This window comes from Zalophus californianus, chromosome 5, assembly GCF_009762305.2.
Source record: "Zalophus californianus isolate mZalCal1 chromosome 5, mZalCal1.pri.v2, whole genome shotgun sequence".
In the NCBI taxonomy this organism is placed as follows: domain Eukaryota; kingdom Metazoa; phylum Chordata; class Mammalia; order Carnivora; family Otariidae; genus Zalophus; species Zalophus californianus.
The window spans coordinates 148339051-148357195 of record NC_045599.1 but is presented as its reverse complement, the minus strand read 5'-3'; the positions used below and the strand labels follow the sequence as shown (position 1 = coordinate 148357195).

Genomic DNA, 18145 nt, shown 5'->3' with positions numbered 1-18145 from the left:
TGGGTCGCATTTTGTCTCATGAAGGTGTTGAGCCAGCTAGACAGAAATGGTCTGCCTTTCCCCTCTGCACTCCAAAGGATGTTCTTCTGGGCACGAAGCAACACAAAGGCATTTGTAGAAGTAACAAGTCACAGTATAGCTCACACATGTTCATTCCCAAGCTGTCTGGCCCCTTTTAGAAGAGGTTCCCAGGAAACTTCTCCTTCCCCCCTTAGATTTGCCTGCACACACAAAGCTTACCAACCGATAGAGCCGAAGGGCATTTAAAAAGTCATGTAAGTGAAACAATTACCAAGGGAAGTGGGCCCTTGTTATTGCTCTTAGGTGGATAAATTCACTTATTTTTCTGCATTGGATGAGAATTTTTATATTTCCTACATCATAATTAAGACAGGGATTATCACCCATCAGAAGGAATTAGAAGAGAAGAAAGTGACTAGGACTTTTTTTTTCAAATCATCCATTTTACTACTATGCACAATATTTCTTTTTTATGCTATACGTTTATTTTATTCTATTCAAGTATAATTAACATACAGTGTTCTACTAGCTTCAGGTGCACAACATACTGATTCAAAAATTCTCTGAATTACTCAGTGCTCATCACAATAAGTGTACTCTTAATTCCCTTTATCTATTTCCCTCATCCACCCACCTACCTCCCCTTGGCAACCACCATTTTGTTCTCTGTATTTAAGAGTGGTTTTTTTTGTTTCTTTTTTTCTATGTCTTGTTTCTTAAATTCTACATATGAGTGAAGTCATAGGATATTTGTTTTTCTCTGACTTTTTTTAGTTAGCCTCTAGGTCCATCCATGTGGGCACAAATGGCAAGATTTCATTCTTTTTTATGGCTAAGTAATATTCCATTATATAGGTATATCACAACTTTTTTTTTAATAGTTCATTCCTTTTTATTGCTGAGCAGGATTCAATTGTATGTCTGTGCCACAGATTGTTTATCCAGCCACTTAAAAAGAAACATTTTAATTAAGGTATAACATTCAAACGGAAAGTGCACAAATATATGGATACCGACGGGTGAATTCACAAACACACCCATGTAATCACCTCCCAGGTTAAGAACTAGAATCCTGGGGCACCTGGATGGCTTAGTCGTTACATATCTGCCTTTGTGCCGTCTTCCAGGTAACCTTACTTCTGTTTTTACTTCTATCTCCATAGGCTACTTGGACCTGTTTTTAAACTTAATAGCTATGGACTCATAAAAAATTTACTCTTTTATCTGGGTTCTTTTGGCCAATGTTATGTTTGTGAATTTTATTCATGTAGCTATAGTTTATTCTTATTGCTCTATAATATTCCATTTAAAAATATATCACCATTGGGGCGCCTGGGTGGCTCAGTCAGTTAAGCATCTGCCTTCAGCTCAGGTCATGATCCCAGGGTCCTGGGATCGAGCCCTGCGTCGGGCTCCCTGCTCAGCAGGAAGCTCACTTCTCCCTCTCCCACTTCCCCCGCCTGTGTTCCCTCTCTTGCTGTCTCTCTCTCTGTCGAATAAATAAATAAAATCTTAAAAAAATATATATATATATATGTATACATATATATATATACATCACCATGTATTTCTTCATGCTGCTGCTGATGGACATTTGAGTTGTTTCTGGTTTGGGGCTATTCTGAGGAGTGGAATTGCTGGATGATAGGGTATGTGTGTATGTTGAACTATATTAGATGATACCAAGCACTTTTCCAAAATGAATGTATCAATTTTCATTATACTAGCAATGAATGAGAGTTCTAGCCACTCTATTTCTTTAACAACACTTGGTATTGTCATTTTAAAAGGATTAAGCTATTTTGGCCTGTGTGCAGTGCTATCGTCTTGAAATTTAGTTTGCATTTCCCTAATGACTAATGATATTGAGCATTTTATGTTTCCTGATTATATATTCTTTGTGAGGTGCCTGTTCAAGTCTTTTGCCCATTTAAAAAATGGGTTGTCTGTCTCTTTTCTATTGATTTGTATATTTGACTGTGTATATTTTGGCTATGAGGCTTTTGTTAGTTATGTGTATTGCAAATATCTTCCTCTACCCTGTGGTTTGCCCTTTCACCTCTCATGAGGTGGTGGTTTTATTTTTTGTACAAACACATGCAATTTATTATTTTTACCATTTTAAAGTGTACAATTCAGTGGCTTCATGTACATTTACAATGTTGCATGAGCACATCCCCACTGTCTGGTTCTGGAACTTTTTCATCACTCCAAGAGGAAACTGATTAAGCACTCACTCCCCATTCTTTTCTCCCCAGCCCCTGGCAATTACTAATCTACTTTCTGTGTGTAAGGATTGGGCTATTCTGGACATTTCCTATAAATAGAGTTATACAATGTGTGGCCTACTGTGTCTGGCTTCTTTCCCTTAGCATACTGTTTTTTAGGGTTTTTTTATTTATTTATTGTTATATTAATCACCATACATTACATCATTAGTTTTTGATGTAGCGTTCCATGATTCATTTTTTGTGCATAACACCCAGTGCTCCATGCAGAACGTACCCTCTTTAATACCCATCACCAGGCTAACCCATCCCCCCACCCCCCTCCCCTCTAGAACCCTCAGTTTGTTTTTCAGAGTCCATCGTCTCTCATGGATCATCTCCCCCTCCGATTTACTCCCCTTCATTCTTCCCCTCCTGCTATCTTCTTCTTCTTTTTTTTTCTCTTAACATATATTGCATTATTTGATTCAGAGGTACAGATCTGTGATTCAACAGTCTTGCACAATTCACAGCGCTCACCATAGCGCATACCCTCCCCAGTGTCTATCACCCAGCCACCCCATCCCTCCCACCCCCCACCACTCCAGCAACCCTCAGTTTGTTTCCTGAGATTAAGAATTCCTCATATCAGTGAGGTCATATGATACATGTCTTTCTCTGATTGACTTATTTCACTCAGCATAACACCCTCCAGTTCCATCCGTGTCCTTGCAAATGGCAAGATCTCATTCCTTTTGATGGCTACATAATATTCCATTGTGTATATATACCACATCTTCTTTATCCATTTATCTGTCGATGGACATCTTAGCTCTTTGGCTATTGTGGACATTGCTGCTATAAATATTGGGGTGCACGTACCCCTTCGGATCCCTACATTTGTATCTTTGGGGTAAATACGCAGTAGTGCAATTGCTGGATTGTATGGTAGCTCTATTTTCAACATTTTGAGGAACCTCCATACTGTTTTCCAGAGTGGTTGCACCAGCTTGCATTCCCACCAACAGTGTAGGAGAGTTCCCCTTTCTCCGCATCCCCGCCAACATCTGTCATTTCCTGACTTGTTAATGTTAGACATTCCGACGGGTGTGAGGTGGTATCTCATTGAGGTTTTGATTTGGATTCCCCTGATGCCAAGCGATGTTAAGCACTTTTTCATGTGTCTGTTGGCCATCTGGATGTCTTCTTTGGAAAAATGTCTGTTCATGTCTTCTGCCCATTTCTTGATTGGATTATTTGTTCTTTGGGTGTTGAGTTTGATAAGTTCTTTATAGATTTTGGATACTAGCCCTTTATCTGATATGTCATTTGCAAATATTTTCTCCCATTCTGTCGGTTGTCTTTTGCTTTTGTGGACTGTTTCTTTTGCTGTGCAGAAGCTTTTTATCTTGATGAAATCCCAATAGTTCATTTTTGCCCTTGCTTCCCTTGCCTTTGGTGATGTTTCTAGGAAGAAGTTGCTGCGGGTGAGGTCGAAGAGGTTGCTGCCTGTGTTCTCCTTTAGGATTTGGATGGACTCCTGTCTCACGTTTAGGTCTTTCAACCATTTGGAGTCTATTTTTGTGTGTGGTGTAAGGAAATGGTCCAGTTTCATTCTTCTGCATGTGGCTGTCCAATTTTCCCAACAGCATTTGTTGAAGAGACTGTCTTTTTTCCATTGGACATTCTTTCCTGCTTTGTCAAAGATGAGTTGACCATAGAGTTGAGGGTCCATTTCTGGGCTCTCGATTCTGTTTCATTGATCTATGTGTCTGTTTTTGTGCCAGTGCCATACTGTCTTGAGGATGACAGCTTTGTAATAGAGCTGGAAGTCCGGAATTGTGATGCCGCCAGCTTTGCTTTTCTTTTTCAACATTCCTCTGGCTATTCGGGGTCTCTTCTGGTTCCATACAAATTTTAGGATTATTTGTTCCATTTCTTTGAAAAAAGTGGATGGTATTTAATGGGGATTGCGTTGAATGTGTAGATTGCTCTAGGTAGCATTGACATCTTCACAATGTTGGTTCTCCCAATCCATGAGCATGGAACGTTTTTCCATTTCTTTGTGTCTTCCTCAATTTCTTTCATGAGTATTTTATAGTTTTCTGAGTACAGATCCTTTGCCTCTTTGGTTAAATTTATTCCTAGGTATCTTATGGTTTTGGGTGCAATTGTAAATGGGACCGACTCCTTGATTTGTCTCTCTTCTGTCTTGTTGTTGGTGTATAGGAATGCCATTGATTTCTGTGCATTGATTTTATATCCTGCCACTTTACCGAATTCCTGTATGAGTTCTAGCAGTTTTGTGATGCAGTCTTTTGAGTTTTCCACATAAAGTATCATATCATCTGCAAAGAGTGAGAGTTTGACTTCCTCATTGCCGATTTGGAAGCCTTTGATTTCTTTTTGTTGTGTGATTGCTGTGGCTTAGACTTCTACTGCTATGTTGAATAGCAGTGGTGATAGTGGACACCCCTGCCGCTTTCCTGACCTTAGGGGGAAAGCTCTCAGCTTTTCCCCATTGAGAATGATACTCGCTGTAAGTTTTTCATAGATGGCTTTTATGATATTGAGGTATGTACCCTCTATCCCTATACTCTGAAGAGTGTTGATCAAGAAAGGATGCTGTACTTTGTCAAATGCTTTTTCTGCATCTATTGAGAGGATCATGTGATTCTTGTTCTTTCTTTTGTTAATGTATTGTATCACGTTGATTGATTTGTGGATGTTGAACAAACCTTGCAGCCCAGGGATAAATCCCACTTGGTCATGGTGAATAATCCTTTTAATGTACTGTTGGATCCTATTGGCTAGTATTTTGGTGAGAATTTTTGCATCCATGTTCATCAAGGATTTTGGTCCGTAATTCTCCTTTTTGATGGGGTCTTTGTCTGGTTTGGGAATCAAGGTAATGGTGGCCTCATAAAATGAGTTTGGACGTTTTCCTTCTATTTCTATTTTTTGGAACAGTTTCAGGAGAATAGGTATTAATTCTTCTTTAAATGTTTGGTAGAATTCCCCTGGGAAGCCATCTGGCCCTGGGCTTTTGTTTCTTGGGAGATTTTTGATGACTGCTTCAATTTCCTTAGGGGTTATAGGTCTGTTCAGGTTTTCTATTTCTTCCTGGTTCAATTTTGGTAGTTGATACATCTCTAGGAATGCATCCATTTCTTCCAGGTTATCTAATTTGCTGGCATAGAGTTGCTCATAATATGTTCTTATAATTGTTTGTATTTCTTTGGTGTTGGTTGTGATCTCTCCCCTTTCATTCATGATTTTGTTGATTTGGGTCATTTCTCTTTTCTTTTTGATAAGTCTGGCCAGGGGTTTATCCATCTTGTTAATTCTTTCAAGGAACCAGCTCCTGGTTTCGTTGATCTGTTCTACTGTTCTTTTGGTTTCTAGTTCATTGATTTCTGCTCTGATCTTTATTATTTCTCTTCTCCTGCTGGGTTTAGGCTTTATTTGCTGTTTTTTCTCTAGCTCCTTTAGGTGTAGGGTTAGGTTGTGTATTTGAAACCTTTCTTGTTTCTTGAGAAAGGCTTCTATTGCTATATACTTTCCTCTTAGGACTGCCTTTGCTGCATCCCAAAGATTTTGAACAGTTGTGTTGTCATTTTCATTTGTTTCCATGAAGTTTTTTAATTCTTCTTTAATTTCCTGGTTGACCCATTCATTCTTTAGTAGGATGCTCTTTAGTCTCCATGTATTTGAGTTCTTTCCGACTTTCCTCTTGTGATTGAGTTCTAGTTTCAAAGCATTGTGGTCTGAAAATATGCAGGGAATAGTCCCAATCTTTTGGTAGCGGTTGAGACCTGATTTGTGACCTAGGATGTGATCTATTCTGGAGAATGTTCCATGGGCACTAGAGAAGAATATGTATTCCTTTCCTTTGGGATGGAATGTTCTGAATATGTCTGTGAAGTCCATTTGGTCCAGTGTGTCATTTAAAGTCTTTATTTCCTTGTTGCTCTTTTGCTTAGATGATCTGTCCATTTCAGTCAGGGGGGTGTTAAAGTCCCCCACTATTATTGTATTGTTGTCAATGTGTTTCTTTGCTTTTGTTATTAATTGCCTTGTATAAATGGCTTATCACAACTTTTTTATCCAGTAATCTACCAATGGACACTTGGGTTTCTTCCATATCTTGGCTATTGTAAATAATAATGCAATGAACATAGGGGTGTGTATATCTTTTCAAATTACATACGCTGTTGGTGGGAATGCAAATTGTTGCTGCCCCTATGGAAAACAGTTTGGAGTTTCCTTAAAAAATTAAAAATAGAATTACCATATGATCGAGTAATTCCACTATTGGGACGTCAATAGTATATAGATGATGCCAGGGAACCCAAAAATTTCCAAGGACCAAGACAAATAATTCATGAGATTACACTCTTCAGAAAACATCAGGAAGATGTCTTCTGTCTTTGCTTTTATTTTTTTATCTCTCTTCCATGTGTTGTATCTTTAAGAGGACCCATCCAAGTTCATTCTGTCAGGCATCATCACCAATTAGTAGTGTGTTTCTCTTGAGCAACAAGTCGATTTTGAGCATGAACATTGTGAATTCTGTGCTGGTTGCACTACCCTCCTTGTGTTGGCAGTGACAGAGCTCAGAGTAGGTCTGCGGACACCTCTGATGGAAAGAGTTGAGACCAGAACTTTCTGTGCTTGCTTCATATTACATTTATATTATATTATGTTGTATTATAATGTCCTCTTCCTTCATTTTTTTCATGGTAATGTCCTCATGTTTCTTTTCCTTTGTAAATAGTTCTTCTTGTGAAGTATTTCAAAGGTACAGCAAAGTACAGAACATGATATAATAAACATCTGTGTGTTTACAATCCAGACTGTACAAATTTATTCCTGAGTCACACTTCCTATAGATAAGTTTCTGGGCTCTTGAAGCCATTGTTGTTTTGGTATACCTCGTGTAAACAGCTTCTATTTTTATTTATTTATTTATTCGATCTGATATTTTTCTACATTAATGTGATTTGATTCCATTTGTATTAGATTTTGTTACTGATGTATGGCCTCACTTTTTCCCTCTTATGTTTCAATTACCTTGCTTTTCTTGGTGCACCTTCCCACTTTCTAACTTCGGAAGGATTGATCCAGTATTCTTTAATCTTTTCTTTTCCTTTACTAGTCAGGATCTCTCTTCCTCTCTCCTCCTTGTGTGCACGCATATTCTCTCTATATATAAACACACACACACACACACTCACAGTCATATATATAACATGCACATATAAAATATATGTATTTAACATAACTACACATGTGTATATATATATACATATATATATAGTATTAAAATATTCCGAAGTTAATCATTATATCTTCTCTATAATTTCTCTTAGGACTTCTGTTCCAGATGGTAATTTTAGTCAGCATTTATTTAGATTTACTCTTGTTCTTTACCAATTTATTTGTTTATCATTTTTTTTTTATTAAAGCATAATTAACTTACAGTGTCATGAGTTTCAGGTATACAGTATAATCATTCAACCGTTCTATACATTTCTCACTGCTTACCCAGTGTACGCTTAATCCCCTTGTTTATTTTACCATCTTTTAAAATCTTACTCCTTCAAGTTTATTTCCCTTCTTGCTGATGACTCTCATTTATTAGTTCTTTCATTGAGGGTCTGTGAGTAGCAATAGCTCCTCTTTTTTTCTCTATATGTTAAAATATTTTTATCTGCCTTATTTCACATTGGCTCTTGGATAATAGTTTAACTGAGTATAAAATCCTATATTTAACTCTATTTTCTCTTAGGGTGGTGATAGCCCATCAATTTCATCATCTGTTGCTGCGAATGATATGTATTCTATGAAACCCCTTATATTTCTTTTTTTTAATTTTTTTAAACTTTTTTTTAAGATTTTGTTTCTTTATTTGACAGAGAGAGACACAGCAAGAGAGGGAACACAAGCAGGGGGAGTGGCAGAGGGAGAAGCAGGCTTCCCGCCGAGCAGGGAGCCCAATGCGGGGCTCGATCCCAGGACCCTGGGATCATGACCTGAAGCGAAGGCAGACGCTTAACCGACTGGGCCACCCAGGCGCCCCCAATCCCATTATATTTCTTTTTAGATCATGTGTCTTTCCACCACGGGTGCTTTTCTCCCCCTGGGATTTCAGTATATTCTTTCCCCGTGTGTATTTGTTCTTCTTTACCTAAGTGCCTAGGTGTGATTTTTAGTCTGAAGATTCATATTGGCAAATTCACATTATCACCTTATATATTCCTTCTTTCTTTACTTTTTCCTCCTTGAAATCTTATTAATTGTATTTTGTGCTGTTCATTCTGTGTTCCAGGTCTTACAATTTTTCCTCAAAGCTTACACCTCTTTATTTCTCGGTGCTGCATTCATTCTGGTGAAACCCTCATCCACATTGAGTGTATAATTTCAATGATTACTTATCTCTAAGACATCTATTGGGTTCTTTTTAAATCTGAATTTTTTATAATTCCTTATTTTATACCTAAGGATTCCATTTTTTCTTTCCTTTATTAGCATAATAAACAAATTGTATAAAATTGTATAAAAATATTGTATGAAAAGAGCACTTATTTCATTCTGTTATTAAGGTGTATAAATGTATGAATTCTGCTGTGGGGTCTCTCTGTTGACTCATGGTGGCATGTCTCCTTGGATTACATGTAATTTTAACTTTGAACTCACCAGCATCAGGGGTTTGGGTCCATGGTGATTTCACATGCTCTGAGTTATGAAGGCGTTACTATGATATATTTTTCAGTCTGTCTCTGCCAGTTGTCTCTGGGGTTCACCAGTTCAAGTCAAAGTATTTTGTTAACTTCAGGTCAAGGTCAGGGTCCCTTCACTAAACAGGTCATGTGAATTTGGCTAACCCCTTAGCATGGAGCAAGATTGGGGCATCTCATTTCAGGATGGCTCTGTTTCCATTCATCGCTCTAGTTAGTCAACTTCCCTGAAAATTACCAGACTGCTGGGCATAGTTTTGAGGTTTCCTGTTTCTTGGTAGGCCAGCCGTTTATGGCTTCTGACTTTATTCAAGAGCTCGGTTCCAGTTTCACATTAATGAAATGCCTGACAGCATCCTGCCTTGCGTAAACATTAAATCTCACACTCCAAGGCATGGATCGGCCCCTGGTTCCTCCTGGGCTGGTTTGCATCAATAACCCCTCACATTCTGCTTGTGAATACCATCTGTGTATGTAGTATTTTCTCTTCTCATGAGCTCATCTATTTAAAAATAATAATATTGTTATACTTTATGAAGCATTTTCATTGGGTAATGATGTTTCTCACTTCTCACTTCTTTTTAATGTGCTGACCTCTAGTTTTGTTTTGCTTGTTTTCTTTTGGGGAAACTGCCTCACGTTTTTTGGGAAAAGGAGAAAAATGATGAATAAGTGGATGAATGAATGGATGAGTGCATGAATAACTAATAATAGAAGAATTCATGACCTCAAAACGAGCAGCAAGGGGAAGGGTTTGCCTAAAAGAGGGCCAAATGTCATCCCTATTTGGCACATAATCTTGAATCTAGCTCTAGTCTCAGAATTTGAATAGTTGTAATTAAATTATTAGTTGAATCCTCTTTTTAGGCTTGTTCTCTCATTTCTGTCTGCCTTGTACTATGACTTTATCAGAAATGTGAGCTACCTTCAAAGACCAAAAATGATGAAGCCTGAATTGTTTTTGCAGTCCTTAGTGGTTTTATTCATATTGTCTGCCAAACTAAGTATATTAAACCAGGCATGGGCAATTGTTACAATAAGAGTGATTTTTTTTCTAATAAAATTTAGTTAAATATCATGTGTTTTAATAGCCCAAGTTAAATTAAGAATAATGGTATTTTACTTAAGCAAAATTAATAGCAAATTATAATCTTACATATGTGAGATCTCCTGTTTCCCCTGAAATTCTTTGATACTTATTCCTTTACTCATTTGAATAATCAGTGCTCATTAATTCTTTAATACTCATTTCAAAAGAGTCACTTTCATTTTGATTTTATCTCCAAAAAGGAGAAAAAAAATAGAAGAAATTTTAATGATGGAATCATTCATGTCCATTGTAAGTAGACTTGATTTTCTAAACACAAATGATAGAAAACTAACTATTATGGACGCAGTTTTCTTTGGGGGGCAACCAAATTGGTGGGCCCAAATATTGGATACTATGAAAGTAAGTTACTCCCTGTGAGTGGGTATGAATTTTAGGGGAAAGAAAGAAGGAAGGAAGGAAGGAAGGAAAGAGAGAAAGAGAAAGAGGGAGGAGGGAGGGAAAAGAGGGAGGGGGAAAGGAAAGGAGGAGATAATTCTCACCATCCAAGGTAAATGAACTCAGTAAAAGTACTGAGATCAACAACAGCCGGCTGTGGATTCAGGTCATCAGAAAGTAAGGAAATGCCTCACAATTAGTAGCTTGAATGCAAGTTAGCAGTTTAGTTTTTCCCCATTAATCAAAGACCAAAGGTTACAGTATGATACTCTGGTCCTTTGGACTCTTTGGGGGTCCTGGATCCCACCAGCACACTTCCATACTGTCATTAGACTTTGCCCCTTACCTTCCTTTTCTAAGATGGCAACATCCACATTCAGGGCAACAAGATGGAGGAACAGACCCAGAAGCAGAGGGCAAAAAGCATTCATAAGTTCCATCTCTTGAGGAAACTTCCCAGAAGCTACGTCATGACACTTTGGTGTATAACCCAAGACCGATCTAAGTCACATGTGTGAACCTGGCTCCAAGGGAGCCTAGAAGTAGTAGTCTTTAGTCTGCATAACAGGGTGCCTATCTAAAAATGCTGTCATCATGAAAAAATGGAATTCATGAAAACCAGTATTCTCTCCAGGAATGAAAACTGATTTGTGTCGCATTTAGCTATATGTCAGTGGTATGGTAAGATTTCAGGAACCATAACAATAAAAATGGAGCTGAGCATGTTTTCACTCACTGAAACAGGCCATGGGCCTTTACTTTATACCTAGGGATATATTCTGAGCATTTGTTATAGAAATAGAAACTCATGATAGAAGCACATACATGCACCCGGTTACGTGTGGAATCATTCTGTAGCTGTTTATTGAGCTCTCATATACCAAGCATTGTTAGAGATGTGAGGAAAGCATCAGCAACCCCCAGAACGCCCTTTCTCTCATATAACTTACATTCTATTAGGAAGCACAGCAATAATGTAATAAACAAATACACATATAATGATTCAGTGGTGATAATCTTTAAGAAAAAATAAGACAGAATAGGATACTCTGGGAGCTATGGAAGGTGATATTTCAGATGAGGGTGAGCAGGGAAAGCATCACTAATTAAGTGACACTGAAGCAGAGGCCCAAATGAATTGAAATGGGAATTATGTGGCTATCTGATAGAAGAATCTTCCAGATGATGGGAACCACAGTGTGTTCAAAGACCCAGGGTGGTGGGAGCAGAGCGAGCCTGGTGAGAGCTGTGGAGGATGGAGTCTGAGGAGCAATGGGAGGGCAGGTGTTGGCCCTCCCAGGCTATCAGGAGAACGTTGGGTCTGACGCTGAGTGTGACAGGGAGGCCTGGAAGGTTCTCAGCTGAGGATATGATCTGGGTATGTTTAGAAGCATTGTTCTTGCTGCTGTGCAGGGGAAGAGGGTTAGAAATAGGAAGACCAGGTAAGGTGATGGTTGGTACCGGAGTAGCAGAGCAGGTGGTAGCTGCTGGAGTATCTCAAGAAGACGGATGGAGACAGGTCTTGCTACTGGATGGGATATGAGCAATAAGAGAAAGCTGAGTTCTGTGGGTTTTTTATGTTGGTGTTGGTTTTGGTGTTCGGCCTGAACAGTTAGGAAAATGGGGTTGCTATTTACAGGGAGGGAGAATCCTTAGAAGGAGCAGGGGGGGAGGGCCATGAATCAGGGCCTCAGTTCTGGACATCAAAGACATGCGTGTGCATCTTAGACATCCACGTGGTGGGGCTTCATGGAGGGAGGGAGTGTGTGAGTCCCGGCTTCTTGGAGGAGTTAGGGGTGGAGTCATAATTTGGAAAACCCAGCACATAGGTAATTTTTAAATCCATCGGATGGAATGACCTCACCTAAGAAATAAGTGTAGAAAGAGAAGACTGTGGGCCTTCTGGGGGAATAATCTGTCTGAAACTTTAAATCTTCAGCCCTTATTGTTGCTGTGGAGTGGAGGCTTTTTACTCTGCCAAACACAATTCCTTCTCCCTTTTGCCACATCACAGGACCTTCAAGTGGCCAGAACATCCCAAAGCTCCTGAGTCCTGTTATCACAGAAAGGCTACTATGATCTGTAACAGCGGTGAATATTTAAATGCCTCTTCCCTTTTCAGCTTTTGATTTTTTTTTACCAAATTCCCTTTAATTTTGAATTTCTATCACCTGTCACTTAAAAAAAGAGAGATAAAGGGGTTTTTATGACTGCATGCTAACTTACAGTTAAAAGAAAAGCCTTCTTCCCTGAGTTCTTATCCTTGCGGAACACCACGAAACTGGTGTGAACAGAACGTTAATCTGCATCCTTCTTGGGGGGGGAGGTGAGTGCAAAGAGGGAGGAGGGACATAGAAGTCATCACATTAAATAAAATTCCACGTAAAGATACCATTATTTACCCACAAAAACAGTTTATAATTAATATAACTTTCAGACGTTTGGGGGATAGTGGATGTATATTTCTGCTGGATTTTTCCTGCCTGAAAATGTGCTTCCTCATCCAAGTCAGGACCACCTGTAAGCAATAAATTGATTCGGGAAAAAAAAAACAGAAAGGACAAAGGAACTTGTCTCAAATCAACCTATTCCCTATACTGTAACAATACACTTGATTAAAGTGCCAAAGTCAAAAATTATCACTAAAAAAAGTGTAATTGTTCTCCCCTCCTGACAGGGAAGAGTCAAGTTTGCTTTTCAGTGAGTATATAAATCAGTTATGCTTGTGTGTTAAAAAGAAACAGCTGTGCAACTAGAATGTTAATTAAAATTGATTATGTTACACAAACATCTTGGTATGCTTAATGAGCCTGAACATGGTCTTGATAGAGCAGGCTGGATAAATGGTTATAATTAAAAGCTTTTGGCCGGCCATTACTTTGGCTCATGGTTTTTCTTGTTCCCTGCGATGAGAGGTACATCCATCTGATCACGAATGCCAGTGTGCTATGAACTTGAGCACTGGACAGTCATGGGTTTGAGCCACTCTGGGTCTGAATCTCAGGTTGTGGACATAATGCTCTAGATACCAAATCATCTACAAATAGAGATAATTTTACTCCTTCCTTTCCAGTGTGATGTCTTTTATTGCAATTTCTTGCCTAATTTTCTCAACTAGAAACTGCGGTGTAATTTCAATAGAAGTAGCCACAGCACATGTATATTCTTGTTCAGGATCTTAGGAGGACAACATTCAGTATTTCACCATTAAATGTAATGTGACCTGTGGGTTTTTCATGTATACCTTTATTAGGATAAAGGAAATCCCCTTTTAATTTTAGTTTGTTAAGTGTTTCTATAATCAAAGGGTGTCAGATTTTGTCTAATGCTTTTTCTACAGCTATTGAGATGGTCATGTGGGTTTCTTTTCCTTTATTAATATAGTGTATTATACATTAATTGATTTTCAGATATTAAACCAACCTTGCATTTCTCAGATAAATCCCACTTTGTCATGTTACATAATCCTTTTTATATGTGACTAGATATGGTTTTGTAATAGTTTGTCAAGGTTCTTGTGTCTATATTTATAACAGACACTGGATTCAGTTTTTTTTTTTATGATATCTTTTTCTGATGGTATGAGGGTGATACTGGCCTTATAGAATCAGTTAGGAACTGTTCCATCCATTTCATTTTCCAGAAAAGTTTGTGAAAACGTAGTTAAAATTCTTCTTTACATGTTGTGTAGAATTCACCAGTGCAGCCATTTGGGTGTGAGCTTTTCTTTGCAAGTAATTTTTGGTTTGGATTTTGTTTAAATTACTGATTCAATCTCTTTTATAGGTCTATTTAGATTTTCTGTTTCTTCCTGAGTCATGTCTGATAGTTTGTGTCATAACTTACTTTTTTTAGTATTTAAATTCAATTTAGTTCTCATATAATGTAGTATTAGATTCAGGGGTAGAATTTAGTGATTCATCAGTTGCATATAATACCTAGTGCTCATCACATCACATCTCCTCCTTAATGCCCATCACCCAGTTACCCCATCCCCCTACCCACTGCCCCTCCAGCAACCCTCAATTTGTTCCCTGTAGTTAAGAGTCTCTTATGGTTTGCCTTCCTCTCTGTTTTTATCTTATTTTGTTTTTTCTTCCCTTTCCCTATGTTCACCTGTTTTGTTTCCTAAATTCCACCTATGAGTGAAATCATACGGTATTTGTCTTTCTCTGACTGACTTACTTCACTTAGTATAATACACTCTAGCTCCATCTGTGTCATTGCAAATGGCAGGATTTCATTCTTTTGATGGCTGAGTAATATTTCAGTCTGTGTGTGTGTGTGTGTGTGTGTGTGTGTGTGTGTGTGTGTGTGTAGTGTATATACACATATGTACACACACACGTACCGTATCTTCTTTATTTATTCATCAGTCAATGGATATTTGGGCTCTTTCCATAACTTTCTTACACTGTTGGTGGGAATGCAACTGGGGGCAGCCACTGTAGAACACAGTATGGAGGTTCCTCAAAATGTTAAAAATAGATTGACCCTATGACCCAGCAATTGCGCTACTAGGTATTTACCCAAAGAACACAAAAATACAGATTCAAAAGGACACATGCACCCCGATGTTTATAGCAGCATTATCAATAACACAAGGGATGCATTTTATTTTTTTAAGCTTTTATTTATTTATTTGCAAGAAAGAGAGGGAGAGCACAAGCAGGGGGAAGGGGCAGAGGTGAGGGAGAAGCAGACTCCCTGCTGAACAGGGAGCCTAATGCAGGGCTCAATCCCAGGACCCTGATATCATGACCTGAGCTGAAGGCAGACGCTTAACCAAGTGAGCCACCCAGGAACCCCCAAGGGATGCATTTTAAATACAAAAGGGGATGGAATTTAAAGGACAGAAAACATGGATCACCTAAACAACATGAGAAGGTTACTGCACATGTAGTAATATCAAAGTAGACATGAGGGAAAGAACTATTGACAGAGACATTGAATAATGATGAAAGAGGCAAATCATCAGAAAGTATAGAATCATGAAATGTGCATAAAACTTAAAACAAAGCTATGAAATACATAAAAAGAAAAAATATTAAAATCAAAGAGTTTGATAAATCTACAATCATAAGTAGACTTTAAATATCCCTTTTGCATGCCTTACTGTATAAATAAGGGTATGGCAAATATGAGCAAGATTATCTGCTTCTTGAAACACTAACCCAGCTGTAAAATACATGTGATTTTTTTTAACATATAATGTATTATTTGCTTCAGAGGTACAGAAGAAGAAGATAGCAGGAGGGGAAGAATGAAGGGGGGGAAATCGGAGGGGGAGACGAACCATGAGAGACGATGGACTCTGAAAAACAAACTGAGGGTTCTAGAGGGGAGGCGGGTGGGGGGTGGGTTAGCCTGGTGATGGGTATTAAAGAGGGCATGTTCTGCATGGAACACTAGGTATTATATGCAAACAATGAATCATGGAACACTACATCAAAAACTAATGATGTAATGTATGGTGATTAACATAACATAATAAAAAAAAAGTTGAAAAAAATACATGTGATTTTGAACTGCACATGGAACATGGCCAAAATATATACTAGGCCATAGAAGCATCTTGACAGATTTGGAAAGATTGAAATAAATTTGAAAAGACAAAAAAAAAAAAATCTTACAGTGTGATGTCTAACCACACCAAAATCAAAATAGAAATGAAGGAGAGCAGAATATCTAAAGTATCCCCAAATATTTTAGCGTTAGACTATATGCTTTTGAATAACCTATGAGTCAAATAAAAAAATCACAAAGAGAAATTAGAAAATATTTTGAATATCAAAATATAACCTACCCAAAGGTGTGGGGTGTGGGGTGTAGCTTAAAGCAGTAATTTAGAGAGAAATTTGTAGCTTTAAAATGCTTATATTAGAAAAGAAAGGGTTAAAATTTGTTGTTGAAGTTTCAACTTCGGAAGCCAGAAAAAGATGGGCAAATCAAGTAGAAGGTAATAAATACTAAAGAAGGAAGAAATCCATAAAATAGAAAACAACCAATACGGAAAATTAACAAAGCAAAAGTTGGTTCTTTGAACAAGTTTAAAAATTCCTAAGCCACTAGCAAGACTGATCAAGAAAGAGAGATAATCACAGAATCACAGAGCACCCAAACTAACATAAGGACGTAAGGAATAAATGGAGATTCACTGCAGGTCCTATAGACATTAATGGATAAAATATGGAATATTACAAATTACTCCAGCCCAAAAAGATTTACAATTTACTTAAAAGGGGAAAATTCATTGAAAAGCAACCCTGCCAAAACAGCAACATAATGGGACAGAAAATTTTAATGGGTGTGTATCTATTAAATTTATTAAATTTGATTTTTTTAAACATTCTTACAAAGAAAACTTCCTACTACAGTGATTTCTTTGTGAGTTCTACTGAACATTTTAAGAAAATAAGATGGAAGGATCTGGCCAAATATTGCCAAATTTCATAATTTTGAGTGGATTAAAATGTCCTATTCATGGAAATAGGCTCAGATTGAGGCTAAAACCAAAGGCTACTTCTGTACTAGGTACAGGAGATCTCACTAAAATTAAAAGACGAGAGGTGAAAAATAAAGGATGGAAAACAGCTATTCCAGGAAACAGCTTACAGGAAAAAGAAAGCTGCAGGAATAAAAATTTCTGACGACATGGAATCAAGTGGAAGGCATTCAGCACAAGAAATAGAAAGACTTGTACAATGGTACAGTCACCAAGAAGACTTACCAATTGTAAATCTTCATGCACTCCAGCATCTCTTTGAAGTAAAGAGAAGCAATTAGAATGTTCAGATATATTGACAAACTCACAGTCCTAGCCGGAAATATTAATACGTTCTAAAATTGACAGACCAAACTGAACCATTAAGTCAGCCCACTGGGAATTTGACTAACTCATCCGGATCTGACAACAGACATATTTAGGGAACATGCTTTGTTTCCAGTGAAAGGAAATAGATAACATTTTTAGAAATCCGTAAGACACAATAGAAGTAAATCATGTTCATCACATCCTAGAAGAAAAATAAATTGTTAAGGTAGAAATAATAGAGGCCACAATCTCTGGTCAAATCCAATGAAATTAGAAATAAGAGGGGCAGACCAAAAATAATCTTGTGGAATTTATAAATTAGACTTCTGAGTAACTCTTGTATTAAAAGGAAATGGAAATTGAAATTATAGGCTTTTTAGAGAAGAACGACAATGAGTAACTACAAATCAAAAACTGTAGGATTTGGCTAAAGCAGTAGTTCTAGGAATATTTATGTCCTTAAATGCATTTATTAGAAAATATAAAAGATTGGCAATAAATAATAACTAAGAAAAAAGTAATATAAGTTTGCGTAAAGAAAGAGGAAGCAATTGTTAAAATTTAAATCAGAAACTAATTATGTAGAAAACCATCAGAAAGCATAGACCTTAATAATAAGCCAGAAGCTCATTCATTGTGAAGATCAGCAAACACGCACAGCTTCAAAAGTCTGATCTAGAGAGAAAAAGGACATTAAGGTCAAGAAAACAATGCTTCAGAAATGGAGACGTTTAAAATGAAAAGAGAATATTGTGTAGAATATTTCACATTTGAAAATCTAAATCTAAATTTTCCAGGAAAATTATCAAAATTGACTCAGGATTAATAAAGCCAGTAAACAAGGCAGAAATGTGACACGTCTACTCCTAAAAACCAA

At 37.5% G+C, this 18145-nt stretch overlaps 1 protein-coding gene across 1 annotated transcript in view; it reads left to right on the top strand.

Annotated features, from left to right (window-relative positions):
- The window catches only part of ADCY2 (adenylate cyclase 2), a 401408-nt gene that overhangs the window by 308761 nt on the left and 74502 nt on the right, over positions 1–18145 (top strand). The gene's annotated exons all lie outside the window — the stretch shown is intronic.